The 22152-nt window shown below is 42.0% G+C and overlaps 1 protein-coding gene across 3 annotated transcripts in view; it reads right to left on the bottom strand.

The window, feature by feature from the left end:
* Nucleotides 1–20869, bottom strand: part of LOC120065041 (sodium-coupled neutral amino acid transporter 3-like) — a 59108-nt gene extending 38239 nt beyond the window's left edge. Inside the window, exons 1-2 of one of the 3 annotated variants that reach the window (XM_039015698.1) lie at nucleotides 20575–20868; nucleotides 20212–20220 (exon numbers count right to left, since the gene is read on the bottom strand). The gene's annotated coding sequence lies outside the window, so the exon portion shown is untranslated. Of the gene's footprint in view, nucleotides 1–20211; nucleotides 20221–20574 lie in introns of all 3 variants that reach the window. The other 2 variants (XM_039015699.1, XM_039015697.1) reach the window with 2 other exon arrangements.
* Nucleotides 20870–22152: the final 1283 nt, after the last annotated feature.

The raw sequence follows: 22152 nt of genomic DNA, 5'->3' as shown, positions 1-22152 counted from the left end.
TAAGCCACCTCCAACGTCTTTTTAGAGAATTTGGCATTATGTCCAACCGGCCTTACAACCGCAGGTCACGTGTAACACTCCAGCCCAGGACCTCCACATATAGCTTCTTCACCTGCGGGATGGTCTGAGATGAACCACCGGGACAGCTGATGTAATTGTGGGTTTGCACAACCAAAGTATTTCTGCACAAACTGTCAGAAACCATCTCAAGGAAGCTTATCTGCGTGCTCGTCGTCCTCACCAGGGTCTTGACCTGATTGCAGTTCGGCGTCGTAACCAACTTCAGTGGGCAAATGCTCACTTTCAATGGCCACTGGCACGCTGGAGAAGTGTGCTCTTCACAGATGAATCCCAGTTTCAACTGTACCAGGCAGATGGCAGACAGTGTGTATGCCGTTCTGTAGTTGAGCGGTTTGCTGATATCAATGTTGTGAACAGAGAGCCCCATGGTGGCGGTGGGGTTATGGTATGGGCAGGCATAAGCTACGGACAGCCAACACCACTGAATTTTATCGATGACAATTTGAATGCACAGAGATACCGTGACGAGATCCTTAGGCCCATTGTCGTGCCATTCATCCGCCGCTATCACCTCATGTTTCAGCATGATAATGCAAGGCCCAATGTTGCAAGTATCTGTACACAATTCCTGGAAGCTGAAGATGTCCCAGTTTTTCTATGGCCTGCATACTCACCAGACATGTCACCCATTGAGCATGTTTGGGATATTCTGGATCGACGTGTACGACAGCGTGTACCAGGTCCCTCCAATATCCAGCAACTTTGCACAGCCATTGAAGAAGAGTGGGACAACATTCCAAAGGCCACAATCAACAGCCTGATCAACTAGATGCGAAGGAGATGTGTCGCGCTCCATGAGGCAAATGGTGATCACACCAGATACTGACTGGTTTTCTGATCCACACCCCTACCTTTTTAAAAAGTTATCTGTGACCAACAGATGCATATCTGTATTCCCAGTTATGTGAAATCCATAGATTCGGGCCTAATTTATTTATTTCAATTGATTGATTTCCTAATATGAACTGTAACTCAGTAAAATCGTTCAAATGGTTGCATGTTGCGTGTATATTTTTGATCAGTGGTATATATCCTGATTGCTTAGTCACTTTTACCCCTACCTACACCTCAACTACCTCGTACCCCTGCACATTGACTCGGTACTAGTACTCCTTGTGTATAGCCTCGTTACTATTATTTTATTGTGTTACTATTTCCTTTTTTATTTAGCAAATATTTGTCTTACTTAACTCTGCATTGTTGGGAATGGGCTCTTAAGTAAGCATTTCATGGTAAAGTCTGCACCTGTTGTATTCGGCGCATGTGACCAATAACAATTATTTAATTATGTGCGGGAGTTAACTTTTCTACGATGACGGTGTAGTTACTCCCCACTGGGTTGCATGACCTCAGTGACACCGATTTAACCCATTTCCAATTTCCTCTGTGAGATCAGAGGCCCCCCGGAGGAGCCCGTTCCACAGACAATGGGTTGTTGTTGTTATCTAGCTGCTTCCTGGGAGAAGACAGCAGCCCCATTGTGTCACCACAACAAGTGTCAGCCTGCCCGGCAGAGCATCTTTAGCCACAGCTCTCCACACAGCTGGTAATGGATCACCCACCACCACTCCAGTTTTAAAGTGAACATTACAATATGTGATTAACATAAGGAAACTGAGCCACAGTGAGGTTCATTGGAGACCTTGAATGTCTCTGAGCGGCTTCGAAATGAGGGACATGCGAGTAAAGGTTCAAATGTAACATCACTCATTAATTCGAATCTGAAAGGTTGCAAAAGATCAATCTTTCATCTTTCCTCTCTGCCTTGGTGGGGTGCAGTGCTGCCTGGCAGGAGCTGGATCAAGCAGTGAGGAGATAGATCCAGGATTTATTCTATCAAAGGTTATTAAAGATCAGATGAGTCAGCAGAAGGTCAGCTGTATATGTTATACCTGAGTCTATTTAGGCCCCGTTTTATATCCATGGCCTTGGCTGATGATCTAGGACACTGGCAGACCACACTTTTTGGAAGACGTGACATGGTCAGTTCAGGGTCAAAGAATAGACGACACCCAATTTCCACTAGACAGATAAACACAGACAAAGAGCGAGACACACAGAGAATACACATGGACTGTACCTATCCCCTTGTGGGTGAGAAGTAGTCTATGGAATGTGTAGTGCTAAGATCTCCCTCAATAATAGCATATTGCTTCTGCTGAGTTGCTAGGCCACTTTAGTGTCCCTGGGGACAGAAATAACATTATAGTTGAGTTCAAGTTCAAGATATATTATCCCACTACATCAAATACACTCTAATTACCAAAGTATCCTCATCTGTCATTTTGAGCATGGGAATATTAAAGCAATGTTTATTATCCGACCTGTCACTGTCTGAATTTGTTTCAGAACGTTTTACTGTATCTCAGGCTTCTGTAGACTCTCTCATACTGCTGTCTCTCTTGCTCTGCACCTTTAGCCCCCAGTCTCTGTATGGCCACTGTGTGCATTTCCTGTTTCTATACTTTATTTGGCACATTTTCTCTTCTCATTCACTTCCTCAATGCTCTCTGGCTACAGATGCGGTTCTCATTGTCAGGCCCAATGTAAATATTTGAATACGTATGGAGTTTATTTCCCAACGTAAACACTGTATTAAATGAAAATGATATGATTGGATAGGGGTGTTAAGTCAGGAAGATCCCAGTACATGCATTTATTACCGTTGCACTAATGGAGTAGCGTCCATTCTTTACAACCGTAATCATTGACTATGGCTTATAAAAGCAACACGTTCCTTTCTCTGTGACTCATTGTTAGTAAGTACATCGTAATTGATTTTCTGAATCATACAAGCGTTTGCCATAGGCTTTTCTGAATCAATTTCAATCATGTTGTCCCATTGGATTTGGTGAATTGTTCCCAGAAAGCTCTGCACTCTGGAGAATATGAACGCACATGGAATCATTATGTGTGTGTATTTATAGAGCAGCTGGCTGTACAACCTGTCTATGTCCTTTACTTGTAGTCCTCTTGTTACTGAGATGGGTCCAACGGTAAGACGTCTCACAGAATCCACTTGTTAGAAGAGTCCACTTCCATCTTTACACAGTCAGACACACACACATCTTTCAATGTTCGTGTATTTATCTTGGGTTGTTATAACCCCTTATTTACGCTGTACTGTATGTGTCACTGTGCCCGCCCTACCCAACCCAATCCAACACACAGACCAGGAGTGTATTTACTAGGAACCAAACCGAAGCAAACAGCTGAAACGTGAAGGGACTAACTTAAACTTGTCTAATAAGCCATTTTTTATTGTTGTACTTTTTACCCCTTTTTCTCCCCAATTTCGTGATATCCAATTGGTAGTTGCAGTCTTGTCCCATCGCTGCAACTCCAATACGGACTCGGGAGAGGCGAAGGTCGAGAGCCATGCATCCTCCGAAACACAACCCTGCCAAGCCACACTGCTTCTTGACACACTGCTCGCTTAACCCGGAAGCCAGCCGCACCAATGTGTCAGAGGAAACAGCGTACAACTGGCGACACGAGTCAGTGTGCATGCACTCGGCCGGCCAGTTGCTAGAGCACGGTGGCACAAGGACATCCCGGCCGGCCAAACCCTCCCCTAACCCGGACGACGCTGGGCCAATTGTGCGCCGCCTTATGGGTCTCCCGGTCACGGCCGGCTGCAACACAGTCTGGGATCGAACTCGAGTCTGTAGTGATGCCTCTAGCACTACGTAGCAGTGCCTTAGACTACTGCGCCACTCGGGAGGCCCCAGACATGCTTGTTTTAGTTGCAAAACGTTTTCTGTTGGAAGATGTTTTACTAGTATTCTACAATGGCATCCCTGAGTTTACTCCTGTTAAGCAGGGGGGAATGAAGGTGAGTGGGGACCATTAGTGGCCGTGGGTAGCTTCTGTTTTTACACCAAAGTCAACATAGTTAATCAGCCAGTATTGACCTGCTCTGGTGACTTGTAAAACACTTTCACCGGCTCTGGTGACACACAGAGCCACATGGCATAACAAACAAACATCAGCAGCACCCTGCCATACAGCTGCTGCTGACCCTGGGAGAGGAACAGAGTGAGAGGAGGAGGCCATATTAGTAAGACAGGGCCAGGCCGCTGATGCCTACAACCATAGAAAGCCCAAGTTTAGGTGACTTAGTCCTGTCAAGCAGCAAAGACACACCATCAACGGCCTGTAATCTTCATATGAGGCAGGTTTAGAATTATACTTTAGTGTAAGACTTGCCCGGGGGAAGTCAAGTCAGTTAAGAACTAATTATTATTTACAATGACGGCCTACCCCGGCCAAACACTCCCCTAACCCGGGCGACGCTGGGCCAATTGTGCGCCACCCTATGGGACTCCCGATCACGGCTGGTTGTGATACAGCCCAAGATCGAACCCGGGTCTATAGTGACACCCTGTGATGCAGTGACTTAGACCGCTGCGCCACTCAGGATACCCTAACTATATTGATACAGGCATCAACTGCTGTCTCTGCATTACTGCATGTGTTCAGGTTTTTGAAGCTCCTGTCCCAGATGTCTTAAATAGCCAGCAATACCTTCTGACATACTATACCATGTACCACATCCGCTTCAGGAGGGGTGTGCATTCCACACCATGCTCCTCATCCACTTCTACAGGCAGGGGACGGTTGGGGCCCGTTGGGGGTGTTTGGGGGTGGTTGGAGGGCAGTGGGGGGGGTGGGGTGTTTTCCTATAACACACGCCTGCCCTCACCCCAGTATGTATCTCCATCTACAGAGGGTATGACCACACGTGTCACACCATGCTACACAGCAGGGTCATCCTTTAACCTACGGTTCCATGGTGCTGTTATGTAACCCATTAGCCACACAAACACCTGAGAGCTCCTTGTTGCCGTCTCAATCTGACTCAAAATAACCCCCTTGAAAAGTGTTGCCAGTTGTGAGGTGAGTAAAAACAGGCTGAGTGGAAGGAAGCATTTTCGCCAACCTATTTTTCACTGTCCGTCAGCTCTATTAGTGTACAGCGGATCCTATAGCCATCCTCAATGTGACTGACCTTACTATAAACACCTTGTCCCCTAGCCACATCTGTCTGGAAAACACTTCAGCGTGTTAGCTTTTTCCATTCTTTATTCTATGACTTGGTTGATGTCTTAATCTTAACCCATCAGTGTAGCATGCTGTCAATTTAGTTCCATTCTCTTGAACTCAGAGTCTCCATCTGTTGGCCAGGGGGAGGGAAACAGGGCGGGCACAGAGCCGGAGCAGGCAGTGGGCACATGTGGAGAGATGCCCACTGCCCAGTCCGTGTGTCGGTATGTCAGGAGCAGCCACCACAAGATACCAGCACAGACAGCCTGGAAGTGCTCGCTTGTCACAACACAACTGATTGGCTCAAATGCATTAACTTTTAACAAGGTACACACCTGTTAATGGAAATGCATTCCAGGTGACTACCTCCCGAAGCTGGTTGAGAGAATGCCAAGAGTGTGCAAAGCTGTCATCAAGGCAAAGGGTGGCTACTTTGAAGAATCTGTTTGTTTAACACTTTTTTGGTAACTACATGATTCCATATGTGTTATTTCATAATTTTGATGTCTTCACTATTATCCTACAATGTAGAAAATAGTAAAAATAAAGAAAAACCCTTGAATGAGTAGGTGTGTCCAAACTTTTAACTGGTACTGTATGTACACTGAACAAAAATAGAAGACCTCCGCTATACATAGAATCTCTCTGTGACCGCCGATAACTTCAGTACAAAATAAGTTTCCAATGTCTTTGCACTTGATACAAACAAGTGACATATAACAATATGCTTCAAATAAAAACCGAGATGACTGCATTAAAATATTAACAGTAGGCCAGGGGTACTCAACTCTTACCCTATGAGGTCCAGAGCCTGCTGGTTTTCTGTTCTACCTGATAATTAATTGCACACCTGGTGTCCCAGGTCTAAATCAGTCTCTGATTAGAGGGGAACAATGAAAAAATGCAGTGGAACTGGCTTCGAGGTCCAGTGTTGAGTTTAAGGGCAGTAGGCTATAAGCCTATTACATGTTCAATAATTTTTATTGTAAATAAGAATAGAATATGTTTGTAAAAGTGTTTAGAAACATATTATATTAAAAATGACCCCAAAATGACAATACATTAGTTACCATTAATTTCTATTGGCCACAATATAATCTTGTTTTTCATAGTTGTTCACTAGTTTGTTACCTTGTAATTAAGAAAAAGTGGAACAAAAATGTTGGCTGAGAGAACCCAAAGAAGTGTGCATGGGGATACATACACAGAGAGCACGGCAAAGTGGACTGAATCTAGCGACAGAGCCGGCGGGAACGGGGTGCCTCTGTGCCATGAGCAGTCAGTCCACGTTGAGATATAGAGCTGATAATCTCAAGTGCAGCTGTTCCACTCAGTTACACCACATCTCATCAAATTCAGCCACGTCAGGCGACAATCGTTATAGCTTGCTGGAAACCATTGAAATGCACTGAAGCCGCGGTGATATTTGATATGTAACACAGTGGTCCCACTGTAATGGAAAACCATGATACTTTCCATAGACCATTAGATAGAATGGTGTAATGACACACCCCCTAATGGCTAAAGCTCTGTGACAGCACACTGTATAGAACGTGAAGTCTACACGCAGTAGGTTTAGAAAAGGCAGAGCGTCATAAGACTATCCCTAGAATAGGGATGCCTAGTCAGTTGCACAACTGAACGTATTCAACCTCAAAAACCAAGCAGACACAGAGCAACCAAAGCATTTTCAAACACGGTAAAAACAAAACACGTGAAAATGGTTTGACGCAAATTAACCCCTTCCTTTCCAAACCTGGTGAAGCAAAGCCAACGCAAACCATTTAGTGATGCAAACTCCCCCTCTCCTCAATGGTCTGGTTCGGACATAGAGCCAAAACCAATTTCGCAGGCACAAGAAAATCCCTCAGCCCGAGGGAGTCGTGAGGAAAACATTGAAACATTGTTCTTGGAAGCAACAGGGGCAAAATGTCAACTTACTGCAAAGTGAGTAACCAACCTACATGAAAGGACAGGTACGCAAAATAAAATGTCAGTGGCACTGAAATAAACACATACCCAGCTGAGAATTCTTATGAAGGAAATAAACCTCCCGAGCTGACTTCATTATAGAGGTTACATAGAGGGAACATTGCTCTAAGTAACAGCTTGGTAACAGAGTGTTAGCCACAGAGCCACTTTGCAATTAGGCTCCAGGCGCTACTTCGCTTCTCCTGACACTTGAGGCACAACTTTGGGTCTGAGCCCAGGTCAGGATGGCTCCATTGGCTCTGCTTACACTTGTGACTTCACAAGCTACTAGTGATGTGCAGTTTGCGAACAATTCATTCTTTATGAAAGACTCCTTACTGACTGGAGAGTTATGATTTATTTTTCTGACGGACTCGTTGAATTTAGTCGTTCATTTGACCTGCTAGTGCTGGCCGCAATGAGTCCTACAGCAGGATTAATCATGCTCCTCCAGGCTCAGCGGCTCCAGAGACATGCTCCAACCACCAAGTGCCAACTGTCTGTAATATGCGTGCAGGGAAATAGATCATGAGCATAAAGAAGAAAAATACCTGCTTAGAACTGATAATTGATCACATGTTGCAAGAATAAATTAAATGAATTGCCAATTGAATGTTATGATGGGACACAGCTTTGTAGAACCAAAACATACACAGCCTCTGCTCAACAAACTCGAGAACAAATCGTTTTGGGGGCTGTTGTTCGCGAACAACTTTGCTTATCAGCCTCGCGGCAGTCAAGCAATGTATTCCGTCAACAGTCGCTCACAATTTAGTTCAATTGTGGCCACAACTAGACCTTGTTAATTTTGTCATTCTTTATTTAACCTTTATTTAACTAGACAAATCAGTTAAGAACAAATTCTTATTTACAATGACGGCCTACACCAGCCAAACCCTAACCAGGACGACGCTGGGCCAATTGTACGCCACCCTACGGACTGATCACGGCCGGTTGTGATACAGCCCAAGGTCGAACCAGGGTCTGTCGTTTGAAATGTATTAAGAAATAATCGTATTTGTATGCCAAGCAATGAACACTTGTACCTTGTTTAAAGCACACGTTTACGAGTCTATCACAAATGACAGCTCAAATAAGTCCCATATGGTGAACGACATGTGAACGAGAGGCTAGTTCATCGTTCACCGGTAGGGGGGTCCTGAGTGCTCTGGGCATTACTGACTCTAATGAAAAAAAATTGTCAAAATATTATTTATTTTAACTGAAATTCCCATCACTACAAACTACAGATGTAGGATCTTAATTTGATCACCCTGTTGCAGGAAATCTAAAACTTGTAGTATATTTAAAATGGCTTCCGAAGTTTGTAATTTGAAATGTTGGACTTATTTTTCCCTTACGAAAAATGTATCAACCCACACAAAATTTGCCATTAATTATAAATCGACATAATAATTCACATTTCACATTGACTTTTCACTGCGCAACACTCTGATTTACTCCCCTTATTCAAAGCCACTGTCAGAATAAACACCTGCATCCATTACAGTGGTTGTTGTGTTTTAATGAACAGATACAGGTAAGTGACAAAATAAGGGAAACACCAACATAAAGTGTCTTAATATTGCATTGGTCCACCACGGGCCAGAACAGCTTCAATGCACCTTGACATAGATTCTACAAGTGTTTGGAACTCTATTGGAAGGATGCGACACCATTCTTCAACGAGAAATTCCATCATTTGGTGTTTTGTTGATGGTGGTGGAAAACGCTGCCTCAGGCAGCCGCTCCAGAATCTCCCATAAGCGTTCAATTGGGTTAAGATCTGATGACTGAGACGGCCATGGCAGATGGTTTACATCGTTTTCATGCTCATCAAACAATTCAGTGACCACTCGGGGCATTGTCATCCAAAGAATTGACAGACTCCAGCCACCCAAGCCATAGACTGTTCTCTCTGCTACCGCACGGCAAGCGGTACCAGTGCACCAAGCTTTGAACCAACAGGACCCTGAACAGCTTCTACCCCCCCGTACTGGGGTAGAAGCTGTTACTCGGTACTGGAACTCTCTGTATATAGCCATGGTATTTTTATTTGTTATTGTTATTTATTCCCCGTGTCACTATTTCTATTTTATATTTGCATTTTTGTATATTTTCTTTTACTCTGCATTGTTGGAAAAGGACCCGTAAGTAATCATTTCACTGTTAGTCTACACCTGTTGATAATGAAGCATGTGACAAATAACATTTGATTTGAGCCATGGTAGACAAAACAATGGCCTGGCCAGCATTTTTATACATGACCCTAAGCATGTTAATGGGATGTAAATTCAGTAGCGGTGTGTGGGTAAAATCACTGAGGAAGCCAAGCCAGTAAAAAAGCCATTTTACAACCTACAGTATGTTGTGATATTTGTTTGCTCTATAACTCATTGGTTCATACGCCACCGTGACATACAGTAAGGCCGTGACAACAAAAAGACAACAGTGACACAGTGGCGGGATAAAGTCAACTACACATACGTTTGTTTCATCACAAAACCGGAGAACAACATCTGTCCGGTGAAGTCCACAAAGCAAATATTGCACGTAACAAACAGTTATATCACCTGCAGTATGGTCAAGCAAGTTAACGTTTGACAGTTTACTAAACAACTACTGATTTAGAACCACAGAGGTACCGCAAGTCAACACAAAGACAACGGGAGCACTGCCTCCGCAATTCCAGCAACATTTCAACTTAAACCTTTAAACATCAAATAAACAAGGCTATATGCTTTGTTTAATATATTGAAAACAAATTTAAAGATAGAACAACAAAAAATGTGTCCAATCAATTGCGCTAAATATTATGTGTCTGTCCATGGCAAGGATTTCTGTCTGTATGTGTGTGCATGCGCAAGTAAATATTTTTTTAAACTCACGCTACTTGTAGACTAGTTGAATGCCAATGCCATGCTCCTCTCTTTCATGTTGGCAAAACGGTCAATGGCTCATTCAGTACACTTTTTTTGTGTTAAATTATAGGCTACCTAGCTAAAATGCTTGCCAGCCTAACTTGCTTGCATGGGTAACAATGAACCCGCTAAGTTAGCTAGCTAGTTAACGTGAGACTACTAGGCTACATCTAGGCTACATACTGAACTTCAATCGTCTCAGGCCAGTGGCACAATACATTAATTTATGGTTAGATCTGAATTGTCGTCATAATCATTGGCCTGTAAAGAGAATTAAGTCAAAACCACAAGTACAAATCCCCATCTCCATCCATGGCTTAAGAAAGGGCAGATTTAGCAAGCTAGCTACTGCAGGACATCAACACAAGCAGACCAGAAACAGACACGTTTCTCTGAAAATGACTTTTTGCTTAGGAATTTATTTGATTGGTGTGAAGCCAAATCCAAACTGGCCTCCCTTGGAGGCATTTTGCTACACCAGGGCAACCCACAGTTGCCTAAATCTTTTATAAAAAATGTTATCAAGGGAGACCAAATGCTTGCTGGCATCAATCAATCAAATGCTACGGCGGCAACATGTTATAATCTATTGGTCCAGACAGAATCCGATACATGGGCTACACATACTGAGAGAGAGGGGCGCTGTTTCCCTCGCTTGGATGATTTCTCCGGTCAGATTCAGCCACTTGAGAATTGACGGACTATTTTGGGAAGCCTGGCTTCCCTTGGCATCAATGAATACATGCCACTGTGTAAATTGCTTAATTAACTCAGGAACCACACCAGTATGGAAGCACCTGCTTTCAATATACTTTGTATACCTCATTTACTCAAGTGTTTTCTTTATTCTGGCAGTTACCTGTACATCAGAATTTATTGTACAGCAGCAGCCAGGAAAAGAAAGTGAGTGTCTCTGTGAGTCTCCAGAAAGGCTCTTTAGAGCTGATGGATACATCAGCAGTTATCTTGTTAGTTTTTCACCATGGAAGATCATGATGATCTTATCAAAATATCAGTACTACAGTCCTGTAACGAGAATTATACAGTTATAACTATCAGCATTTCTTCCTTTGGCTATGGCATTCCATGGTATCGTTTGTGATATTCTGGGATGGAAACCTCAACAGGTCATTACAGTACAACTCCAGTCAAACACCAGCAGCCATTTCAATATTGCTATATTGTAATTATTTCGCCACTATGGCCTATTTATTGCCTTACCTCCCTTATCTTACCTCATTTGCACACACTGTATATAGACTTTTTCTATTTTATTATTGACTGTATGTTTGTTTATTCCATGTGTAACTCTGTGTTGTTGTTTGTGTCGCACTGCTTTGCTTTATCTTGGCCAGGTCACAGTTGTAATGAGAACTTGTTCTCATCTAGCCTACCTAGAAAAAATACTGTATAGTGACCCTATAAGTGGCTGGAACAATACATTAAAAACATCAACAAAGACTGTCCTGTGAGTTGAACTACATTACCGTTCAAAGTTTGGGGTCACTTAGAAATGTCCTTGTTTTCCACAAAAACATACATGAAATGAGTTGCAAAATGAATAGGAAATATAGTCAAGACGTTGACAAGGTTATAAATAACAATTTTTTATTGGAATAATAATTGTGTCCTTCAAACTTTGCTTCGTCAAAGAATCCTCCATTTGCAGCAATTACAGCCTTGCTGACCTTTGGTATTTTAGTTGTCAACTTGTTGAGGTAATCTGAAGAGATTTCCCCCATGCTTCCTGAAGCACCTCCCACAAGTTGGATTGGCTTGATGGGCCCTTCTAAGTATTATACGGTCAAGCTGCTCCCACAACAGCTCAATAGGGTTGAGATCCGGTGACCGTGCTGGCCACTCCATTATAGACAGAATACCAGCTGACAGCTTCTTCCCTAGATAGTTATTGCATAGTTCGGAGCTGTGCTTTGGGTCATTGTCCTGTTGTAGGAAGAAATTGGCTTCAATTAAGTGCCGTCCACAGGGTATGGCATGGCGTTGCAAAATGGAGTGATAGCCTTCCTTCTTCAAGATCCCTTTTACCCTGTACAAAGCTCCCACTTTACCACCACCAAAGCACCCCCAGACCATCACATTGCATCCAGCATGCTTGACAGATGGCGTCAAGCACTCCTCCAGCATCTTTTCATTTTTTCTGCGTCTCACGAATGTTCTTCTTTGTGATCCGAACACCTCAAACTTAGATTCGTCTGTCCATAACACTTTTTTCCAATGTTCCTCTGTTCAGTGTCTGTATTCTTTTACCCATCTTAATCTTTTATTTTTATTGGCCAGTCTGAGATATGGCTTTTTCTTTGCAACTCTGCCTAGAAGGCCAGCATCCCGGAGTCGCCTCTTCACTGTTGACGTTGAGACTAGTGTTTTGCGGGTACCTTTTAATGAAGCTGCCAGTTGAAGACTTGTTAGGCATCTGTTTCTCAAACTAGACACTCTAATGTACTTGTCCTCTTGCTCAGTTGTGCACCGGGGCCTCCCAATCCTCTTTCTATTCTGGTTAGTGCCAGTTTGTGCTGTTCTGTGAAGGGAGTAGTACACAGCGTTGTACAAGATCTTCAGTTTCTTGGCAATTTCTCGCATGGAATAGCCTTCATTTCTCAGAACAAGAATAGACTGACGAGTTTCAGAAGAAAGTTCTTTATTTCTGGCCATTTTGAGCCTGTAATCGAACCCACAAATGCTGATGTTCCAGATACTCAACTAGTCTAAAGAAGGCCAGTTTTATTGCTTCTTTAACCAGAACAACAGTTTTCAGCTATGCTAACTTAATTGCAAAAGGGTTTTCTAATGGTCAATTAGCCTTTTAAAATTATAAACTTGGATTAGCTAACACAACGTACCATTGGAACACAGGAGTGATGGTTGCTGATAATGGGCCTCTGTACGCTTATGTAGATATTCCATTAAAAATCAGCCGTTTCCAGCTACAATAGTCATTTGCAACATTAACAACGTCTACATTGTATTTCTGATCAATTTGATGTTATTTTAATGGACAAAACATGTGCTTTTGTTTCAAAAACAAGGACATTTCTAAGTGACCCCAAACTTTTGAACGGAAGTGTATGTTAATACAGAATGTGACAAGGTCAGATCTGAAGGGGGCCTGTCTGGCCCAGATAGAGAAAGGATTGGGATAAGAATAAACTCCACTTTAACGGAGCCGGATGCTTGGCTCAAACAGAACTATTCACAGGGCTTTTCACTTCAAGACTGACAGGAGAGCACAGCTGGGCCCCTTTCCCATCCAGTCTGGTCCCCAGCCACCCACCAATCACATCTTGAATACTGAGCCAGGTCAACCAATCATCTACTCCAGTGGTCACCAACCGGTCGATCGCGAGGCATTCCTAGTCGATCATCAAACAATTCTGTATTATTATTTTACCTTTTAGCGCTGTTGGCGGTAGGTGCACGTGATTCAGCTACCCTAGCACCGGGATGACAAAGTGTTTCCATTTTTAACCATTTCATGTGTCTGAAGGTATAACTCTGTAAACCCGGCAGGCCCAGAGAGCAAATCAAGTGCACCTATAGGCCTACCGCTGGGCAATCAAATAGCTCAGACCACCGTGTCTGCACAGTTTTCCCGAGCCATAGGCTGTAAAAAGAAGCCTTGAGCGCACAGCAAAATTGATACTGTGAGATTTCAAAACATTTAAAACCTTGACTTGACAGAGACTCAATGAATACAACAAAGAGCTGCTGTTTTTATAAGTAAGTTCATGTTTAAGTTGTTATTCAACACTGTCAACACTTTGTTCAACAATTTTATAAGCCATAAAATGCTTGTTCTCCCTACTTCCACTCACACTACAACCAGCACTGAATGAGTACAGCAAAGTGTTCCGATAAGCTTGCGTTGTTATTAATATCAAGGAATATTTCACTTTCTCTGGTCATATGAATAACAACATGAATTGGTGCATGAGGCAGAAATAATGCAGTGCGACTTGAGTTTCGCCATCAGCTGGAAGACTGTGTCCCCTTTCCACAGCGGAGGGAAGGTTAGACAGCCTCACCGATGCAGACTCAATGCTGCTCTCTCCCTTCCTCCCTCCCCTCAGACTGACCATCAGATGCAGGCCATCAGTCCAGTAAAATAAAATAAAAGCTAATTATAACGCTCACTCAGTTGTGCCTCACAAGTAATACAACAAATGATATATTACCAGTGTGATCATATACCTAGAATTTGGAAATAATTTCTACATTATCTGAGAAGAACAACATTGGCAGGGCAATTCAAGCATAGCCAAAATGCTGTGATAATGAATTGGGCCTATAGCCTACCAACAAGCTCTCACAGTCTCAGGTCAGAATTAGATGTTCATCCATGTTTCTTAAACGTCACATTTCGAAGTTGTTCCAAACGTCAAATTTTGAAGTGTTTAAGGGGAGTTTAGGCATTAACTCTAAATGGTTACTTCTTATGGCTGGGGGCAGTATTGAGTAGCTTGGATGAATAAGGTGCCCAGAGGTGCCCAGAGTAAACTGCCTGCTCCTCAATCCCAGTTGCTAATATATGCATATTATTAGTATATGTGGATAGAAAACACTCTGAAGTTTCTAAAACTGTTTGAATGATATCTGTGAGTATAACAGAACTCATATGGCAGTCAAAAACCTGAGAAAAAATCCAACCAGGAAGTGAGAAATCTGAGGTTGGTCAATTTTCAACTCAGCCCCTATTGAAGATACAATGGGATATTGGTCATGTTGCACTTCCTAAGGCTTCCACTAGATGTCTACCGTCTTTAGAAACTTGTTTGATGCTTCTACTGTAAAGGGGAGCTGAATGAGAGGGGATTGAGTCAGAGGTCTGGCAGAGTGCCAGGAGCTGGTCATGCGCATTCACATGAGAGGGAGCTCCCGTTCCATTTGCTTTTTCTGAAGACAAAGGAATTCTCCGGTTGGAACATTATTGAAGATTTATGTTAAAAACTAGTGAACGCGCTTCGTGAGTTTTGATTTGTTTACCAAACGCGCTAACAGAAGTTGCTATTTGGACATGAATGATGGACATTATCGAACAAATCAAACATTTATCGTGGAACTGGGATCCCTGGGAGTGCATTCTGATGAAGATCATCAAAGGTAAGTGACTATTTATAATGTTATTTCTGACTTCTGTTGACTGCACAATATGGCGGATATCTTTTTGTCTTGTTTGGGCTCTGAGCGCCGACCTCAGATTATTGCATGGTTTGCTTTTTCCGTAAAGCTTTTTTGAAATCTGACACAGCGGTTGCATTAAGGAGAAGTTTATCAAAAGTTCCATGCATAACACTTGTATTTTCATCAACATTTATTATGAGTATTTCTGTAAATTGATGTGGCTCTCTGCAAAATCACCGGATGTTTTGGAACTACTGAACATAACGCGCCAATGTATACTGAGATTTTTTTATATAAATATGAACTTTAACGAACAAATGTGTAACATGAAGTCCTATCAGTGTCATCTGATGAAGATCAACAAAGGTTAGTGATTAATTTTATCTCTATTTCTGCTTTTTGTGACTCCTGTCTTTGGCTGGGAAAATGGCTGTGTTTTTCTGTGATTTGGCGGTGACCTAACATAATCGTTTGTGGTGCTTTCGCTGTAAAGCCTTTTTGAAATCGGACACTGTGGTGGGATTAACAACAAGATTACCTTTAAAATGGTATAAGATACTTGTATGTTTGAATATTTGTAATTATGAGATTTCTGTTGTTTGAATTTGGCGCCCTGCACTTTCACTGGCTGTTGTCATATCGATCCCGTTAATGGGATCACAGCCATAAGAAGTTTTAAGGCAAGGGTTAACGTTTGGGATAGGCTAAAACAAAAATCTCAAAAACAACTTTCTATTGCTGGATTCAAACACATGCAACCTTTTGCACCAGAGGCAGATGCTTACACCCATCCACATCCACAACACTCTAGCAAAACAAAAACCTACTTGAATGTAACATCGCTCACTGTTGCCCCTAGTGGCCAATTTCCAAGTCATTTCCCGATATCCTCAGAATTGGATGGACTTCTAATACTGACTTGTATAATGGGTGACCTGGTTGAGCCTACTGCACAAACCTCATTGCTACAGAACTGTTTTTAATAGGTTAATGTTGCATAGGCTTATGTTCTTTGAATTTAATCTGTTAAAAAAATGTAATCTGAGCGGCCCGCTTTTGGACTCAGAAAGTGATCTTGACTCAGAAAAGGTTGGCGACCACTGATCTAATCCAATCCGTCATGCCCTAGCTGGGGGATCATTGACCGTGGCCCTGCTTATCTGCCCTGTTCTCCAGCCTCATGAACCCTGGCCCTGCCCCTCGTGTTGGTTAGTAGTGTTTAGATAAAGGCCAAAGTCGAAAGCATCACACCCCAGCTCCTGTCCCGGGAAATCATGCAGGTCTAGAGTCAAACTCCACCAAAGGAAATATGTGCCCCAGCTGGCCAGAAACACTTGTCAGTTTCAACGGAAATCTATTGGTCCAAACTGAGATGTACTGAAATGTCAAATCAACAGATTATGTAAAAAAAATACCTTTCAATGGTCATCTCAGTGGCAGTAATTAATTAGGAAGACTTGACACATGGCAGACTGTGCTCAAACTAACCTAAGTGTAGCGAGCATTAGTGTACCATTAGTGTCAATTACCACATTCATTTCGAGATATGTGCTTGATGTCCAGCATGCACTGTTTTATGGTCTCTAGGTTACTTGTTGCCTTCTTCATGACAATACCACGGGATGCTAGGGTAGGGCAATATTATGATGGCATCGTCTATTGACAATGATTGACAGTGATCGTGGTAACGACATTATTATGTGACAGACGATGGTTTAGCCTATTTGAAATTGACTGGTGCTACGCAGTAAAGAACGGAGTATCGCAGCGCACTGCAGGGCAGCACACAAATGACATTCCGAGTAATTTGCCTGTTCCTATTTGCTATAGCCCATGTCAATAAATATGTGAAACAGAACGCAAGAGAGGAATGTAGGCAACAGAGGCGAGAATTCCACCAAAGCAGGACAAAATGTCCAGTCAGTAACTATTGGTTCTTTATCTCTGTATCCTATGCAGGTCTTTAAGGTGCATGGTCAATCAAGTTAATGTTTCCGACATATTCGGACTACTAAACAACTATTGATTTGGAACACCGGAGAATTACCGCAACTCGCAAAGAAATCAGGAGCTGTCACCACTAGCACCATTTCAACTTCAACATTTGAACATCATTACATCACCTATGCTTAGCCTAATACAGTGACAACTAAAAGATTCCAAAAACAATTTAGTCCAATCAATGTAAGGTAAATATGATGTGGCTTCCCATGGTACTGATTTCTGTGTGTGTGTGTGTGTGTGTGTGTGTGTGTGTGTTTATGTCTGTCTGTGTGTATGTGTGTGTGTGTGTGTATGCGTAAGTAGAAAACATGTTGACTCAACCTACTTGTAGAGGAACTCCAAGGCCCTCCCCTCTCTTTCATGTTGCCGAAAAAGTCTATGACTGTCATACAGTACACGCTTTAAGTTTTTGTTGTCCTGGGCTACCTGGCTAAAATGCTTGCTCGCTACCCTAACTTCCTTTCATGTGCAACAATTGGCCAGCTGGTTGACATTAGTCTACATCTAGCTACTTCCATCCTCTCAGGCCAGAGGCACAATGTAGGAATTTGTGGTTGGATCACAACTGCTGTTATAATCATTGGCCAGTATGGATAATTCATTAAAACCACAAGTCCAAATCCATCCATGGCCATCCATGGCTAATTTAGGAAAGGGTCCATTTTAGCTAGCTAGCCACCAGAGGACAACAACACAACGAGATGCAACAATTCAAGTTTTTTTCTGTCAATGACGTTTGGCTTGATGTACTGGGATTGGTTTGAAGCCAAATTCAAACTTGTTTCCATTGACACTGAGCACACTCAGTTTAGCTCAACGCTGATTGGATATTAATGTTGGGGGGGGGGGGGGGGGGGTGTATCAAGGAAGGCCAAATGCTACCGGCAGCAACAATGTCATACTGTTTTTGACCAGACAGAATTAGGCAGATGGTCTACACATAGAGACAGAGGGGCGCTGTTTCGCTGGCTCGGATGCTTTCTCCAGTGAGATACATTCAGAGTTTGCCAAAAGGCACCTAAAAACTCTCAGACCATGAGAAACAAGATTCTCTGGTCTGATGAAACCAAGATTCAACTCTTTGGCCTAAATGCCAAGCGTCATGTCAGGAGGAAACCTGGCACTATCCCTATGGTGAAGTATGGTGGTGGCAGCATCATGGTGTCGGGGATGTTTTTCAGCGGCAAGACTGGGAGACTAGTCAAGATCGAGGGAAAGATGAACGGAGAAAAGTACAGAGAGATCGTTGATGAAAATATGCTCCAGTCCTCTCAAGACCTCAGACCCAGGCGAAGGTTCACCTTCCAACAGGACAACGTGTGCTAAGCACATAGCCAAGACAACACAGGAATGGCTTCGGGACAAGTCTCTGAATGTCCTTGAGTGGTCCAGTCAGAGCCCGGACTTGAACCCGATCGAACATCTCGAGAGAGGCCTGAAAATAGCTGTGCACCAATGCTCCCCATCCAACCTGACAGAGCTTGAGAGGATCTGCAAAGAAGAATGGGAGAAACTCCCCAAATACAAGTGTGCCAAGCTTGTAGCGTCATACCCAAGAAGACTCAAGGTTGTAATCACTGCCAAAGGTATTTCAACAAAGTACTGAGTAAAGAGTCTGAATACTTATGTAAATGTCATATTTCCATTTTTTATTTAAATTTGCAAAGATTTCTTGATTGATGAGGAGAAAAAAAAATCATACATTTTAGAATAAGGTTGTAACATAACAAAATGTGGAAAAAGTCAAGGGGTCTGAATACTTTCCGAAGCCACTGTAAATTATTTTATATGTTTTTGGCATCAATGAATACATGCCACTGCTCCTTCTCCATCTCCTCCTGTTCCTAATCTAGCAGTGGTGGAAAAAGTACCCAATTGTTATATTTGAGTAAAAGTGAAAGTTACTCAGTAAAATACTACTTGAGTAAAAGTCTAAAAGTATTTGGTTATAAATATACTTAAGTGTCAAAAGTAAATGTATTTGATAAAATGTACCTAAGTATCAAAAGTAAAAATATAAATCATTTCAAATTCCTTATATTAAGCAAACCGGACTGCCACATTTTCTAGTTTTTGATTTATTTACGGATAGCCAGGGGCACACTCCAACACTCAGGCATAATTTACAAACAAAGCATTTGTGTTTAGTGAGTCCTCCAGATTAGATGCAGTATGGATGACCGCCAGATCAGAGGCAGTAGGGATGACTTTATAAGTGCGTGAATTGGACCATTTTCTTGTCCTGGTAAGCATTCAAAATGTAACGAGTACTTTTAGGTGTCAGGGAAAATGTATGGAGTATAAAGTTCATTATTTTATTTAGGAATGTAGTGAAGTAAAAGTAAAAGTTGTCAAAAATAAAAAAATAGTAAAGTAAAGTACAGATACCAAAAAAACTACTTAATTAGTACTTGAAAGTATTTTTACTTAAGTACTTTACACCACTGTAATCTATAAAGCATAGAAAAAGGTGGAATTCCACCCAAAAATATTCTCCGCAGAGAATAGAGAATTCATAGAGAATTCTCCATTCTCCATATCGTCAATCAATATTTAGACGAAAAACCATTTGCATCTCTTAATCATTTGATTGTAGCAGCGACACAGTCTGACATTAAAAAAAAAACATATATTGTGTTTTGATCCTGCCTTTTACACTGACTTTCACAAGACTTAAAAACAACAATATTCAGATTGAAGAACCATTTTGGATGTTTCAGAGTACTTCTATTCAGTTTTTTTTTTACTTTCTGTGTATCACAACACATACATTGGGTTTAGATTCAAACACCCCTCCAAACACCAAATATCAGGAGAGGTGCACTACTGTTCATGGTTCCATTACACAATCATGGTGTTTTGGGTCTTTCTATTTTCACAGTGTGCTATTATTTTGTTAATATCAGGGACCATAGCATTTGCTATCCGACAACTTAAACTTGAGTCATCACACACGGAGTGCACAAAAGATATTGTGAAAGGTGGCTATATCAAATGAAAATGGGAGTGTTATGTAGTCTTCAAATTACAAACAATGAAATGAACTTACAATTGACTCCTTCGAAGAAAGCAGATGGTGGTGAAATTTACGCGTCACGGCAAATGAAGATGATCAAAATAAATACAATAAGGATAAATAGACAAATTAAATCGTACATATGATATCAAGGCATTGTTCATTCATGTGAATAAGGAATGGTTATTAAAAAATGTTTTACTGTCTTTAACAATGTGTTGACGCTCACTTGGGTTTATTTCATGAATGCAATTCTCGTGCTATAGTTTTGAAGATGTAAAAAAAAAAGTTTGTATTAATTATGTTGGCTAGTAAATTGTGGAACAATCGATCAAAACTTTCGAACATTTCACAAATCACAGGAATATGAAACACTGGAATATGCTAAAATCTTACCAGTGGAGTCGAGTGCCACGCTGGTTTCGAATGAATTCCGCGATTAATGAGACATTTTACACATCTACCTTATCTCGATACTTTCCTCTTCTGTTTCTTGACTCCTAGGTCTCTTCTCTGTATACGCTCTTCGGTAATCGCGCGCACTCAATTATCTCTCGTAGTAGCCTAACAGAAAATTGTCTATTGAGATATTAACGGCATTTGTACATGATCTACTGTATAGCTGAGCTGTGGGCCTCGTTTAAGTTCCGCCTCCTTCCCTAGATCCTGTTCGTTCATGCTTCCCACTCTCTGCGCGCGGTGAGAAAATGATACCGGCGATGGACTACGGAAAATTGGCTCTCATTTCGCTCATCACTTCACTTTCATGTTCTGCCTGTAACACGAACACACATACACACACGTGCACACAAAACATACACACAATTTTACACTCACCGTATGCTTCTGCTACTCTGTTCTTTATTGTACTCTTATTATTATCTATCCCCATGCCTAGTCACTTTACCCTGCTTTCATGTAGGCCACATATCTCAATTACCTCGTACCCCTGCACATTGATCTTCCTTTTAAGGGATCCTTATTACAGTGTAATTACATGTGTAATTACACGGTAGCGAGTATTGTAGTTAACAGTAACAACTCATAGATACTTAAGTGATAATGCCAGGGAAGCCGGTGTTTGGAGGATATATTGGCACAGGTGTTGTTAGACAATAACAAGGGGTTACCAACATATTCAAATAATGATTGACATATTTTAATTAAAAACTTTATTTTGATTCATTTATTCATACCATTTCATCCTTCCACAAGATATAGTCCCAACACAAATCTAGGGTTGCTAGAGACACAACCCAGTCGTTCAGTCGTTTTGTTCTGTATCTATGACTGGCAATGTTCTTATCCCTTGCTTGCTAGCTAGCCAACTACGGCTAACTTACAGTCACGTCAAAAAACCCAAATAACAGCAAAGTAGCTGCATTTGCATTTGTTTAAGCTGTTTTCGACCTCTTAAGCTGCTCCCGACCCCTCCTGTCTCAGCCACCAGTATTAATGATGCAGTAGTTTATGTGTCGGGGGCTAGGGTCAGTTTGTTATATCTGGAGTATTTCTCCTGTCTTATCCGGTGTCCTGTGTGAATTTAAGTATGCTCTCTCTAATTCTCTCTCTCTCTTTCTCTCTTTTTCTCTCTTTCTTTCTCTCTTTCTTTCTTTCTCTCTCTCGGAGGACCAGAGCCCAAGGACCATGCCTCAGGACTACCTGGCCTGATGACTCCTTGTTGTCCCCAGTCCACCTGGCCGTGCTGCTGCTCCAGTTTCAACTGTTCTGCCTGCGGCTATGGAACCCTGACCTGTTCACCGGACGTGCTACCTGTCCCAGACCTGCTGTTTTTAACTCTCTAGAGACAGCAGGAGCGGTAGAGATACTCTGAAAGATCGGCTATGAAAAGCCAACTGACATTTACTCCTGAGGTGCTGACCTGTTGCACCCTCGTCAACCACTGTGATTATTATTATTATTTGACCCTGCTGGTCATCTATAAACATTTGAACATCTTGGCCATGTTCTGTT

The sequence above is a fragment of the Salvelinus namaycush genome, chromosome 20 (assembly GCF_016432855.1).
Source record: "Salvelinus namaycush isolate Seneca chromosome 20, SaNama_1.0, whole genome shotgun sequence".
NCBI lineage: Eukaryota > Metazoa > Chordata > Actinopteri > Salmoniformes > Salmonidae > Salvelinus > Salvelinus namaycush.
The sequence above is the reverse complement of the archived record's forward strand: the minus strand, read 5'-3'. Positions and strand labels throughout refer to the sequence as shown.